This window comes from Asparagus officinalis, chromosome 3, assembly GCF_001876935.1.
Source record: "Asparagus officinalis chromosome 3, Aspof.V1, whole genome shotgun sequence".
Taxonomy (NCBI): domain Eukaryota; kingdom Viridiplantae; phylum Streptophyta; class Magnoliopsida; order Asparagales; family Asparagaceae; genus Asparagus; species Asparagus officinalis.
This window is the reverse complement of record NC_033796.1, coordinates 107,555,384-107,567,489: the sequence shown is the minus strand read 5'-3', so window position 1 is coordinate 107,567,489 and position 12,106 is coordinate 107,555,384.

Below are 12,106 nucleotides of genomic sequence, written 5' to 3'. Positions count from 1 at the left end.
AGCTTTTTGGCAGCTTTCCCTACTTTTACCACCCAAAAAAGAGGAACCAAACAGCCCCTAATAGAATTCTTTGGCACCCAACACCCCCACACGATAACTCCCCGTAACCTTTTTTTTTAATCCACGTAACTTTGGAAATATCAAAAATCTCCCCTTGAATTTAGGTTTTATCAGAAAATTACCAGACCTCCCTTTGACTTTGAGATTATTTTATCAGAAAATACACCTAAAATCAAGAAATGTTTTTAGGAGAATTTCTAATAAGATATAAAAGGTAAAGGGGTTTCATGATATATATAATAATTATTATTATTATTTAAGGTGAAGATATAAAAGGTAAAGGGGTTTCATGATATATATAATAATTATTATTATTATTTAAGGTGCTGGGGAGCTGTTCTGATATTGTAAAAGTTATTATAAGGGATTATATGATAATCATTCAAACTTATGAAGGTTTTCTGGTAAATTTTTTTAATATAAGAAGGGTTATTTGCAACTTAAATAGCCAAGCTTCACACCATTTTCAACTTATTAAAAAGATTAGCTTTGATACTCTGAAATGACTTAATTAGAGGGGCGCCAAATGCACGCATAACAACCACCCATGGGGGGTTGCCCATCTGGTTGGGCAGGGGAAATCCCCACCAGCCGCCGCCCCCCGCTGGTTCCCTCTAGATGTACGGAGTTTAGGTGGGGCCCCCCTCTCAGCTGAAGGTGTCCCCCAAACGGAGCGAAGTCGTGATGCCCTCTTGATGTCGAGCGTTAGGGGCTTGAACTCGCGCGGGTCTCCTTTCTTGATATGAGCTTTAGGAAAGGGGGTTATTGGTTGGTGTAATTTTTGGATTGAGATTTTACTTTAAGGTGTTATTCATTGTGGGACAGTGATATTGTGACAAACTGACAATTGCCCTCATTTTTTCCGAAAATTATTTTATTTCTATACAAACTTTTTTGTCCCAACCTTCAAAAATTACCTCATTCTTAACTTTGGGATAATCTTGAGAAAAATGAGGTAATTTTGAAGCACTAATCTATTAAATATCTAATATATGTTAATTATATTATAATATATAATATATCTTAATTATATTATATTATAACGTAAGATAATAAAATATTATATAATATAACATTATTGTATATCATTATTACATATATTATATTGAATTAAACAAAATATTACAATATTTAATTAAATATTATATTATTGAAATATTATATTAAATATATTGTTTGTATATTATATCAATTATTATATAATATATCATATTATTATAATATATTATATTAAATTAATTAATAACTTTAAATATAGTTATAATTAATTAGTAATTATAATATAATATATTATAGTTTACTATAAAGTAAAATAATGTAATACATTATAATAACATACCAAGTAATATGCTAAACCAATGAGGTAAATTAATTTAGACTTAATTGATAGATAAATATTGTACTTTAATAAGGTGTCATGTTATCAATCATCCCACATGAATCGTCAAATCAAACTTTCAAATTATCTAATTATCCTAAATTGTCCCACTTTACGCCACTCAAAAATATCTCAAAGTGATAAACTGTTCCATTAGAATAATTATCTCACTTAGTCCCAACTTGTCCCAACCAATAACACGTACCCCTAACTGAGTTTTCTCCTCCTCAAAAAAAAAATGCACATCTAAATACACCTATATAACTTGTTGAAAATGACTCAAATTGAGCGGTATAAAAATCATAGAAGCAGTTGCAGCAGAAGAGACAGCGGGCCAGCGATCACGCGTCGTAATTGACCGCACCATGCGAGACGGCGAAATCCGCCACCATCGAGGGGGGTTTAGTTGCGAATTGCGCACAGTGGACTGCCACGCAATTTTGAGTGGTCATACTACCAGTCAAACCCTCTGGCTATTTCTCTGGTGTTGTTATAGTATCCTATTTTGACTGGGTTTTATGATTATCGTCTTTTTCAAAGCTCAAGGGGGTGGGAAAAAGGACGAGGCCAAAAGGTCAAGAAGATGAAGAAAAAGGAGGAGGAGAAGAAAAACATATTACTCTTGCGAGGTTTTCAATGAGAGAAGCAGTAATTATGTATCTTAAGTAAATTAGCGAACGGGCCGGGGTGGTAAACGGTCGAACCGAATCGAATATTAGGTACTAAGATGTTCATATTTGTATTTGTTTAAAATTATCGAATTCAGATGCAGACTTTAATATTCATGTATGGAGTTTTTCGATTTCGAACTCGAATACTTGATATTTGATAAATATTCATGAATATTCACGAATAATTTTCGAATATCAAACTATATTTATTCCGATAAAGAATTTAATTTTTTAATGGTATTTAAATACATAAATAAATATTATTCTTTTATAATATATAATGTATATATATTTAAATCAAAATTTTCCTTAGAAACAAGATTTAAGATTGTTTAAGTCTTAAAATCAATCAATAAAATTTAAGTATAAATGGTAAGGAGGTTAAAAATATGACATCATATTTGTAATAATACAAATAATAAGTGGTCAAATTTTAAATGAATATTTGATAGACAAACGAATCAAATTACAGCTGGTTAAATTCTATTCGTTAGTTGAATACTAAAAAAATATTTGTTTAGCGGTAAATGAACCTAAGTAAATGGCCGAATCACTAATTTTCTTGTGTTTTGTTGTGATTGTTAGTTTATTTTTTTATTATCTCACCGCAGGGCTAATGTTATACGCCAAGGGTGCCCTCTGCCACACCTTCGGTCACACCCCTTCTCCCTCTACAGTGCAGGGGGCCCCACCTGAGATTTTTAAAAAAAATCTCAGGTGGGACCCCCTGCACTGTAAAGGGAGAGGCGGTGTGACCGGAGGTGTGGCAGAGGGGGTGTCTGTAGTGTTTTTCATACAGCAAACCCTAAAATTATTATTTAGGATATATAAAGTAAAACTCTGACAATCGGTTGAAGAGCGTGATCCCTAACATGACCATCATGTTGTCATGTTTGCAAATAAGCGGAATGTGTTCTAATTAATCTTGTTAATCCTTGTAAACGCGTAAAACTACAAGACATTTTGCTCCGGGCATTTAATCAGATGCATGCTTTATTATCCTAAAACGCGCGAGCGCATGCAAGGTGACATAAAGTTGCATATCAAAACATAAACATCTCTGAAAAATTAAAAAGCCAAAAAAATTACACGCCTACCCTCGGGAACCAAACCCACCCAATTACGAGTCACTCCATTAGTAGTTAACAAACTCGGAAGAGAAAAAGATGAGAGCGAGCGCGTGGATTTCAGTGCCGTCGGCCACCCTAGCTAGTCTGATCTAGAGCTCTTAGCACACAAAAAATTTATCAGAGGGAGCAATTAATTTTCCAGCGTTCGCTTCTGCCGTCTCTCTCCTCGCATCTCATTTCCCTTTTTTGCGTGTCTGTATTTCTTATCGAGATTCAAATGTCGGCGTCCCGGTCTTCTTCGCCCTGCCAGTGTTTGTTTGCGGAACCAGTGCAGCTTCTATTTCCCTGCTCCGCTTCTTATTTTATATTATGAAAATGATGACTCTGTTAATTACATTATTATTTTTGTTTAATTGTTAATGATGAGTAGATTAGTAAGGGAGACGTGCTGCTCGAGGTGGCAAGCGTGAGTAGTAACTTCTGCTCTCTCTCTCTCTCTCTCTCACTCATAAACACACATACCCACCTGTTTGCCTAAGCAGACGCTCAGCAGGACAATTAATATGGAAACACAGGGTTAATTGTAGAAGAAATGATAGAGGCACACCACCAACCACACTCCCCCCTCTCTACAGTGCAGGGGGCCCCACATGTGATTTTTTAGGATACTTGTTTTGAACTTATACCCCATTAGTTTATTTTGGGTAAATTAATTACACTAAACTCCCAAGAGCTTTCTGCGTTTTGCGGTAGAACCCCAGTAACTTCTAGATTAGAGAGTGAGCCCCAAATAATTCTTGGGATTCCAGAAAACCCGCGACAAGTTTCCGCATTAATTTTGCAAATAAAACCCATAGATTAGAACCAAAAAACAATGTAAAACGAAATTTTGAACGAAAATTTTAGCAACATAATAATAATAATAATAATAAATTTATACTTCACAAAATGACTAACTTGGGTGCGAGCCGTAGGAAACATAACATACAACGCAACAGAAATTGCATATTATGTAGATTAATCAAAATTAATTAAATTCTAGAAGAACACCTGAAACATTTTCTAAATTTCTTCGATAATCTGTCCCAAGATCAATACAAAATAGCTTCCTCAAGAGAAAAAACCTCCAACTGAAATCCATCTGTCACCGAAGAGGAGCAATACTGAGAGATAGGTTCTCAAAATCTATTTCCCTTTTTTTATTTCTTTTTCTTCATCTTTTTATAAGGCTACATATGAATCATACATATAGGATTGGACCTGCCTTATAGATTTTAATTTCAAAATAATTCTTAATTGTTTAAAACTCTATCCATAATATTTAAAGATAGAATATTTTTTCATAACAATTAGGATAGAAATAGAATAGTATTGCATGTAAATCTCTTCTAATGACATTAGTGAGACCAATTGGATCCCATATCGAAAACCAATTATTAATCAAATTAATAATTTTAATTTAACAATCAAATCCCTATCCGACCAATTGTTCATAAAATTAATCAAATTAATAATTTTAATTTAACAATCAAATCCCTATCCGACCAATTGTTCATAAAAACTCTTTCATAATATGAGATTAAATATTCATTTAACAATCAAATCCCTATCCGACCAATTGTTCATAAAAACTCTTTCATAATATGAGATTAAATATTCGTGAATAATATTATCTTACATTCAGTCTCCTCCGGTATTAATTTATTTTAAGCAACTTTATTGCACTGGACAAATCACATATTTTCTCATTCCTAAAATTATAATCCCATGAACATAAATAAAAATTATTTTGAAATATCAAAATATTTTATTTTATAAGAAAATAAATTTAGAAAAATAATTTTTTAAAAAATCACCCGTCGACGGGAATTTAATATCTTCATGGGATATGCATTATAAATTAACTCATAAAATGAGTATACTGGATCCTATCTAGATATCCATCATTTTCCTAAATAAAATCTAGTAACTTAACATTTCAGATTGTATAGCACTTGTAAAACAAAATAAAAAATGAAATCTAGATATCAAAGTATACTAAATTATCAAATCGAAAATGATTGTAGGTCGTAAAAATAATCTCAAAATTTATATTGGTTGAATTTGTATTACAAATCAGAAACCGCTTTTACACAGAAGAAGAGAGAATTGGTTCGATCTCTCTTTTTTTAACGAGGGTTCTACGAAGCGATAGGATGTCTCCCTTGATACTCGTGTCGAGTTTTCCTCCCTTTGACGATTTGAACGAGATTGCGAACAAACTTCAGCGTGTGGTAGAAGTTTGGTCAAATGAGTTCGATCACTCGGGCTTAAAGATCAAAGCCGAATGTAAAAATGCAAGACTTCAGTTCTCTTGGAAATCAAGAAGTCCGATTACCAAAAGTTCCAAATGTTCAAGAGCTAAAAGTCCTTCCTCCTGTAGCCGTTCATGGATTTTTATAGAGAAGAATGATCGTAACTACGTCCTTAGAACGTGGGAAGTGGACGTAACCACTCCCATAATTCAAGCAGGAAGTTTCTAACCGTTCAGGCGAGTTAGGCGAGCTTGCAGGAGAGCTAGGAGAGCTTGTATGCGAGCTAGACGAACATGCGAGGTTGACAGACAAACCTCATCAAGTGTTCAGACGAGCTTGGATCGTGCGGGCGAACCTCCTGTAGGCGAGCTTAGCTCGTGTAGGCAAAATTAGAGAGCTAAGCATTCAGGCGAGTTTAGATAACTTGCAAGCGAAGTCGGTACCTATAGGCAAACTTCATGAGTTTAAGCATTCAGGCGAGCTTAACTCATAGGTGAAGTTTAGCCTTGCACGTGAAGTTGGCGAGCTAAGCATTCAGGCGAGCTTAGCTCCTTTTAGGCGAAGCTCAATGCTCAGGCGAGCTTCGCTTCACTTGTGAAGTCAGGCATTCAGGCGAACATGACTCGGCCTATTTGATTCAGGCGAACAAGCAAAACAAGTTTTGTTCATGCGAGCTTGGATGCTCAGGCGGGGTCCAGTCGTGCAAGCTAACTTCATCTCCTTTACTAGAAATAAAGAAAATTTTATTTGCCTACAAAACCCCCTCCAAAGCTTTCAGATCTCCTCACTGGTTTAGAGAGGAATCTAAAACACTTTGGATGTCAAAAATTGCTGATTGAGGCGAGGTGAGCAGATGTTCGATGACCTCGACCATTTTGGCGAAGATGAGCTCCTCATGCGAACTCAATGAACTCAGGCGAGCTAAGTTTTCAGGTGAACTTATCATCGTAGGGCGAGCCAGACAGCTACAGGCGAACCTCAAGCGATTGTAGGCAAGCTAGAGAATTACAGGCGAGCTAAAGAGCTGCAGGTGAGGTACGAAGCTCGCCAGTCAAGGTGGTGATGGCGTGTCGGGTCGCATTAAATGTGACGTGACCTGGCGTCCTCATTTTCACGCATTCGATCTGAACCATTGTGTCATTTAGATCTCGAATCTCAGTCATTGTTTTAGCGAGAAATCATGACTGTTAATTTTGAAAATTAAATCTTGACCACTCGTTTGAATCCAAAGCGTCTCGTCGCTTGGATGATGGATATGAACCGTCGGATCTGAGAACTAATCACTACCGTTCGTTTCAAAAAAGTCAAAACTGAACCGTTTCGCTTGATCTGAACTTTCAATTCGGTCCAGATCTTGAATCTCAACAGTTAATCGACTCGCCTATATATAGGTGTAGGCTGTCAAAAAATCACAATAGATAGCTGATCCCCATCAAAACACCGATGATGGAAGTTACAATCTGACGACTTCCAGAAGGCTACAATTTGAAGACTTTCACGTAGATCGCTGAAGGTTACAATCTAACGACCTTCATGATAACCGATGAGAGCTCTAGTTTAACAACCTTCACAATCAACATCGAGAGTTACAATCTGACGACTCTTGCATATCAAAGAGCTAAAGTAAAGATTACAAAATGACGATCTTTGCAAAACTTCGATAGAAAGAGACTACAAATCGACGGTCTCTTCAAATCAAGACGTGGAAGTCCTCCCCGCGTACCAGCATCAAGATGCGCCGCGTTCATAGCCACGAACGCAGCTCAACGCAGCTCATATCGCAGCTCAACGTAGCTCCAAGCGCTGCCCAACGCAGCTCCAAGTGCTGCCCAACGCAGCTCTAAGCGCTGCCCAACGCAGCTCTATACCGCTGCTCAACGCAGCTCCAACCGCTACCAAACGCAGCTCAAATCGCTGCCAAACGCAGCTCAAATCGCCGTTGAACGCAGCTCAGATCAGCAGCTGAACGCAGCTTCAACCGCTGCCAGACGCAGCTATCCAATCGCTGCAAACGCAGTTCGACGTAGATCTCCAACGGGCATAACGCAGGATCTTCTAATTGCTGGCGTCGCGAGCTTCTCAGACGATGTCGTCTAAGCTTCCAGACATTGCGTTTGAATGCAGAATTCACTCTAGAACGCGAGCCGGCCAGCTCCTCCGTTTGACTCGTTCAAACACGAGCTAACGGTTTCAAAACCGTTTCCCACGGACATGAGGGATCACAACTCCATCTCAGGAGTGATTAAGGGCGTTACATCCATTAGGCGCCACTTAGGAGCGAGATAATTAGGAGGGTTACACCCCTTAATCCCATATAAATAACTAAGAAGTCAACTTTAGTTGGTGGTTGGATCTTTCGGGTTCGGTCGTTTGGATTCTTGGCAGCGCGAAAAGAGGATCCTTTGATCCTTCGGTGGAGCTTGGGATCGGCCAACAAGGATCTTCTTCTCTGGCTTATAACCGACTTTCGTGAAGATAACTCTTTCATAGAGGTTTAAACTCTTCAGAGTTGCTCCACAACGTCAAATCTGTGAGGAGAAGACCATCATTCCAGTGTAATCAATGACGTCGGTATGCTCAACGGAGAGCAAATTCGACGCGAGCATGTCGAAGGAGGCACTCCATCGGCCACCGTGAAGAACCCAGATTTAAACAAAGGGGAGAATCCCAGATTTGCATTCTTCTTCTTTTTGTAATCAAAAATGCGCAATTTGTTAACTGAGATTAAAGGAATACAAATCAACTTTCTTTTATTCTTTTACTGCAAATTTTTTCCACAAACAAAAAGATTGCGCACTTGCTGGGGACAAGCTTCTGTGACGAAGAACGGTGGCGCAATTCGATGTTCCATGCGTGCATGAACAACCTCGAAACTCTCGGTGGTAGAGTTTTGATCAAGCCAAGTTTGAGGAGGCTATCTCCTAGCCGAATCCCTTAGCCCAAGGCTATGCGGGCAAGCATCACAAAGTCTCCAAGAAGACTAAAGCTCCACCTGCTCCAATTGCAGCCGGAACGCCTAAGAGAAAGACTGCTCGGACAGCCCTGCCCCCGATGGAGTTGCGGCCTCAGGCTTCAGCCAAACCCGCGCCAAGACGACGGGTATCGGGTCGAAAGATGCCAATGGAGGCGACAAAGGTCTTGAAGCAGGCTAAGAAGAACGTCGCTCGACGGAGGAGGAGATCCTTACGACGAGCACATCTCCGAGAATGCCGATCATCAAGTCAATATGATCTTCGTGTTTGTGAGCCTAAACGCGACCCTATGCCCTGCGTTTCTGTTTCAAAATGCAAGTCTCGCGTCTATGAGCCCAAACATAGGCTCTGTGTGAAGAAGACTGAGCGCAACCCTCAGGGGCGCGTTCCACAAAATGAACGCAACCCTCAGGGGTGCGTTCCACAAAATAAACGCAACTCTCAAATATGTGTTTCACCAGCAAAACCTGAAGCTCAGGCATGCGTTCAGTTGACGAAATCCAATATAGAGCCTGGTATATATCGTTTGTGTAGCGCGACTAGATTGAGGGGCGGATATAAAAAGTTCATGGATTCGAGACATCTCAACCAGATCCATGTTCACCAAGAGCCAGTCATGTCCAATCATGGACTGGGGGTTCCAATTCAAGCCTCATGATCAGTGAGTAGTTCTCCTCGAATCTCCACAACAGATTTGAGAGAGTTCATATCTAGAGAAAGACCGATGCAACAAGTCATTCGTTCATTCCAATGTGAACGGTTGATTCCTACGGTCCTCTCGGGATGTCAATGTTGTTCATATGCGACCAAACAATTGGTGTTCGACCAATTTACAAACATTACCTTGCCCAACCAACAACGACGTTCTTACAGGAAGAAGTCTCCAGAGACCGAATATCTTGGGGTCACTATCAATGTGATCGGCAGAGAAAAAGTCTCAGATCCTAGTTCCGATGACTCTGAGACAAATCGTTCACCGACCGTCAGAGAAATCGCCAACGAGTTTGAAGGAATCTACCAACTCACTCGGACGCGAACAGGAGTCATTCCCCCTGTCAACTATCGGAGGTTAGCTAGAGGAACCAATTCCGATGATGAACACTCAGCCATTGCGGAGTCTCAATCATCAAGCTCTTTCATTGGGCATGAGAGCTTCACCCACATGGCAAAACATTCTGAAGATCTTTCAAAGAGGGTTGCTGAGCAAGACGCCATGCTCAAATCACAGCAGAAGACCCTCAATGAACTCCTAGACCTGTTGACTCAAGTCGTTGCAGACAAGACTAAATCTCAGAAGACAGTGTTGCCACCTAGGCAAGATTCCTCTCGGAGAGGAAAAACGTCTTCATCCCAACCTCACACAAGCAAAGGGAAGGGAAAAGTGGTTGATGACACAACATCTGACCAAGAAACCCACAACCTAGAATCTTCCTCTGATGAAGGAAGAGAGACGGAGAACGAGCATAATCTCCAGTCTGTCAAAATGGAAGAATTGGAAGCCCGCCTCAATGCCATGGCCAACAGAAGCGAGCTCCAAGACGAGGGAGTTGTCAGACCCTATCCTGCCGAATGGGATGCAGCCCCTTATCCTCCAAAATTCGAAGTCCCAACGCTACAAACTTTTGACGGCACGGGATCACCGAACCAACATATCTATCGTTTCAAGTCACAGACTGGGAATGTGATATCAAATGACGCCATACTGGCTCGATTATTCATTGGCACCCTCAAGGGAGTTGCCTTTGAATGGTTCAGGAAACTACCTGCGGGATGTATCCAAAAATGGGCAGATCTAGAGAGACGATTCCTGTCAAGATTCTTTGAAGAGGATACAGAAGTCTCCATCCATACTCTTCTCGCCACTAAGCAGAAGAAGAGGGAGTCCGTCAAAGCCTTCGTCAAGAGGTTTCGAACCATGGCTCTCCGGTGTTCGTCAGGTATGACACAGTCTACCCTAGTGGAGACCTGTCGGCACAATTTGCAAACCGACCTCCTAGCCCGAATCGGAGTTGCAGAATGTCGTTCTTGGAGACAACTAATCTCTCAAGGCGAACAGGCTCTAAAGATTATTGCCAGGATCAAAGCTGAAGAATAAAGTAGGCAGGATCAACCTGAGCAATCGAACCAAGCCCAACCTTCACCTGAGCAATCGGACCAAGCATAATCTTCTCAGTCAGAAGAAGATACCACAACTACTGAAGCTAATCTTCTTTAATAGGATGGTGGGTCTACCAAAACTATCACATTAACAATTACCTCTGATAGTTCATTTTCTCCAAATTCCCCCACCAATCCTCTTCAAGTAGGATGGCGGGTCCACAAAAACTATCATGTTAACCGTCACCTCTGACAACCCACTTATCAATCATCTTCAATAGGATGATAAGTCCACAAAGTTGCTCCAATCGCAACACATTCTTGTCACGTTAACATCATACCTCTGACAACCTACTTATCAATCCTCTTCAATCGGATGATAAGTCCACAAAGTTGCTCCAATCGCAACACCTTCCTGTCACGTTAACATCATACCTCTGACAAAATCCACTTATTGACTCTCCCCAATAGAGCGATAGGTCCTCAAAATTGCCCCGATCGCAATATTCTTCCTGTCACGTTAACATCATACCTCTGACAAAATCCACTTATCGACTCTCCCCAATAGAGCGATAGGTCCTCAAAATTGCCCCGATCGCAATATTCTTCCTGTCACGTTAATATCACACCTCTGACAAAATCCACTTATCGACTCTCCCCAATAGAGCGATAGGTCTTCAAAATTGCCCCGATCGCAATATTCTCTTGTCACGTTAACATCAAACCTCTGACAATCCACTTATCAATCCTCATCAATAGGATGATAAGTCCACAAAGTTACTCCGATCGCAATATTTTCTTGTCACGTTAATATCAAATCTCTGACAATCCACTTATAAATCCTCGTCACTAGGATGATAAGTCCACAAAGTTGCTCTCATCGCAACACAAATTCCTGTCATGTTAATATCACACCTCTGACAAAATCAACTTATTAATCCTCTTCGATAGGATGATAAGTCCATAAAATTGCTCCGATCGCAACAAATTCCCGTCATGTTAACACCAAACCTCTGACAATTCACTTATCAATCCTCTTCAATAGGATGATAAGTCCACAAAGTTGCTCCAATCGCAACACAATCTTGTCACGTTAACATCATACCTCTGACAACCCACTTATCAATCCTCGTCAATAGGATGGTAAGTCTACAAAGTTGCTCTGATCGCAACACAAAAAAATCCTGTCATGTTAACACTAAACCTCTGACAAATTAACTTATCAATCCTCTTCAATAGGATGATAAGTCCACAAAGTTGCTCCAATCGCAACACAATCTTGTCACGTTAATATCAAACACCTCTGACAAAATCAACTTATCGACTCTCGTCAATAGAGCGATAGGTCCTCAAAGTTGCTCCGATCGCAACACTTTCTACTTATCGACTCTCATCAACGGAGCGATAGGTCCATAAAAATACTGTTAGGTTAACATCACACATCTAACAGTCAAACCCCCTAATGAACTTGTTAATCCTTTTTCAACAAGAATAACAAGTTTTCATTATAAAATCCCCAGTGGATTAGAGATTTTCTGAAATTATCCTAGTGATAATAAAGAAA